At 42.3% G+C, this 3,424-nt stretch overlaps 1 long non-coding RNA gene across 1 annotated transcript; it reads left to right on the top strand.

Moving 5' to 3' along the window:
* The first annotated feature begins 339 nt into the window (after positions 1-339).
* LOC136712814 (uncharacterized) lies at positions 340-1,708 on the top strand. The gene is made up of 4 exons (XR_010804889.1): positions 340-476; positions 565-618; positions 939-998; positions 1,306-1,708. It is a non-coding gene; the product is annotated as an uncharacterized LOC136712814 (long non-coding RNA).
* Positions 1,709-3,424: the final 1,716 nt, after the last annotated feature.

The following is a 3,424-nucleotide window of genomic DNA, read 5'->3' on the forward strand; positions in this document are numbered from 1 at the left end:
ACAGGAGTTAATTCCCAACGCTGAGGAGATCATCTGGAACAACGACGGTAAGATTTTTGTGTTTACGCTCAAGGGTTCTTATGTATGGTTGTGTGTGTGTGTGTGGTTTTGAAGCGGCTCATTAGAGTTATGAAAACGTTTTAATATATATTAAAGCCAGTCTCTTTAATTACACAGAAACTATCGAAAGGCCTGTGATTAATGTCTCCGAGGAGCAAACAAGAGAAGTGGTTGTCCCTAGACAGGCGGTCTGCCGTCCGGGTAAGAACTAAACCCCTGTTTGTTTGTATAACGTTTCTGTAAGATGTTTGAGGCCCGTTTTGTTAATTTTAAAAAATTATCCTTTCTAACAGTATTAAGAAACGTGGTTCGAGACAACGAAAGGCCTTCCACATCGAGGTCTTGTTTCGTTTTACATTCGAGAACCGTAACCTTTCAAGAATCTGAAAGGCCGTCAGCCCCGGTATCTGATAGCGGTGAGTATATATCTGCCGTTTGTAAGAGGTTAAAGCTTTTTATAAAGCGGGAGTGGTTAAAGGTTAAACATGTCTCTTACCTCCACAGAAGTGCAAAAAGCTAAACCAGCTGAAAAACATAAGAAACGATTATTCTTTGGAGGTAAGTAAGATCTTTCAAACTTTAATGTTTTTAAAAGGGGGTTTGTTTGCCCGTTGAGGGCTGATATTTAAGCGACGGGTGCCCATTTCCTGTAGGGCGGGGGGGTTCTGGGAAAGATCTTTAGAAGTCCGGACAGGTCTAGGCTTGTTTCTGGGGCATGTGTTTAGAAATGACCGATTGTCCTACCGTCTGGTTAGGAAGTAAAGCTGGCCGAAAGGTTTTAGTAAGTTGTTTGGCTTATCTTCCGCAATTATACTTCTGTTTTAAAGTGGCTGTAGGAAAAGGCTTGAAGGTGTTCATTGTATTTAATATTTAAACAGATCGTGAAAACGTTTGTGAAACAGGAAGTCCCGGGATCAGGAAGCGTTTACACTTGGAAGGTTCGTTTAAAAATGAAATGTGGTGTGGGTGTGTGTGTATAAAAAGTTTTATTAACAATATTACAGTTTTTAAAGAAACATTTAAGAAACCGTTTATTTACAGAGGCTTCTCTGTTTTACATTTATTATCAAGTCCTAATAAATATATTGTCTGTAAATAATAAGGCGTTGTAGTGAATGTCTAAGACTATTTTCAAAGGTCTAAAAAAAGCTAAAGGTTTTGAAGGTCCTGGATATGTTGTTTTAAGTTTGATTTCTGTCGCCGTTTAAAGATGTAAATGTAATGTATATTTTTATTCTACCCAAGACTCTTGGGATAGTCATTCTGTGGATGAGCTATTGAGGACAATCACCCCGTCTAAGTGGGATCAAACATCTTCCCCGGAGAGATCACCGAGAGGATCCCCCACGGTGGTCTTGGAGACCCCCCAACATCTACTCAGGCCACAGCCTTCTGGGGGTAATTCAACAACCCAGATTCAGCCCGACGCATTGTCGGTCGGAACAAATACAGGCAACCAACAACCTCAGGGGTCGCCGTCAGTCAGGGTTGACACACCACCCAACGTCGGACTGGTTTCAACATCGCCCCCCCATCCCCGTTTCTTGGCTACAGAAACGCTGAACAGTACACCGCGATTGGCCAGGGTGTCACCGCAAAGGCCTTCTTGGTCTCCGTCCGTGAGTATACGCTCGCACCCTGCCTCCTTCGACCGAGATTTACCGGAGCGACGATCCTTTGAAGCTGTGCCAGGACACCATTCCCCGGAGCTACTTCCTGAAGGTCGGCATGAGTTGCTACGTACTTTGTTACTAAATCAAAGACTTGTGTTAGTGGGACAAAACCTTGTGATAGAGAGCCAAAACACCCTTATTAATACCCTTACTAACGAATTGTACCGTATTTAATGTTTTAATAGATACAGAACGCCTTACTATTGTGATTTGTTGGAAAAATAAGAAATAAATAAAAAAATGTCCGGACTTGGTAAAAGAACTCACAAACTAAAGGATTATGATCAAGTTAGGGCCCCAAAAAGACCTTCCCGAGAGAACATCCCCGGCCCTGTTGTGAACTCCTCTGATGTCCCAATGAACCAGGAACTATTACAAATGATAAATGATTTAAATAACCCCCAATCACCCCCGATAGAATGTGAATTAACAGACTTACCGGTGAACCCCGACCTGTTACAGATGGTCAATGATCTAAATAACCACCTCCCAACGGTAGAGCTTATAGAGGTTCAACCCCTAGTTCACCCCGATTTGTTTGAAATGGTGGAGGCTTTGGAGACGCTACCCCGACCAAATTCTGCCCCTGTTATAAATGATTTGAGACAATTAGAACACAGTACGGCGGCAGAAGCAGCCGTCACTATAGAGGAGGGTCTTGACATTAACCGGTTGGATATCTTTGAAGGACTTTTACGGGCTTTAAATGAGCCTCCTCAAAAAGGGGGTTTTGTAGATGTCAGCAGTGGGGGTGTTCGGAATGTGGAGGGTTCTGAGACTGATAAGGTTGTGGAGGACATGCTCTGTGAGAATGTAGGGGTTGAAGGCTTTGTTCAAAATGATGATGTGGCCAAGAGTAACAGTGATCCCGTGATTATAGATAGACCGGCCTATAACAATTTTGAAATGATTCAGCGTTTTAATTTTGCAGAACTTTTAAATTGTGACAATTATGCAGAAATATTTGTCAACATACACGAGGCCTTGCAAAACATGCTTGAACAGGTTGCTGAAAGGGTCAGACCTCGAGATGTTGTACAGTTAGAACTCAGAGGGGATGATTTGTTTAGCAACCTATCTGTAATGATGAGTGGAGATAATTTAGATGTTGATGAATTTCTGGCTAAAATCGAAGCGTTATTGCAAAGTAACGCATCCATCTTAGCGGATGAAAGTCTGTCTCTGGTAATGAATGTGGTTCGTAACCCTGAGGGTGGGGCACTTAGAAGACTGTCGAAATGCTTGAAGAACGACATAATTAGGAACAAGCTCAGGCAATTAGTGGTGAGTTCCAATGGGGACAATAAGCTCTGTTTTGCTTACAGTTTAATAAAACTACTTACCCCCGACATGCCTGAACCCCAAGCTATGCAAGAGGCTTTAATGCTTCATCAGAGGGCCGGCTTAAACTCTCAACAGATGGTTGCCTTTTCAGACATTACCAGGTTTGAGGAGTTGTTGTCTTTAAAAATTGTTGTGTGGTACCGTTGTGAGGTAAAGGAAGTATTTGTGAAATTTCAGACACATCCTGAAACCCATACACAGACACTGTTTCTCTTCCTAAGTGATAGTCATTACTTTGGAATAAAGAGTTTGACGGCTTTTTTGGGTTGTTCGTATGTTTGTCATTGGTGTTATAAGGCCTTCAATGATAAGCTTAAGCACCGCTGTGACGGTTACTGTAACGTCTG

Source organism: Amia ocellicauda, chromosome 2, assembly GCF_036373705.1.
Source record: "Amia ocellicauda isolate fAmiCal2 chromosome 2, fAmiCal2.hap1, whole genome shotgun sequence".
Classification (NCBI taxonomy): domain Eukaryota; kingdom Metazoa; phylum Chordata; class Actinopteri; order Amiiformes; family Amiidae; genus Amia; species Amia ocellicauda.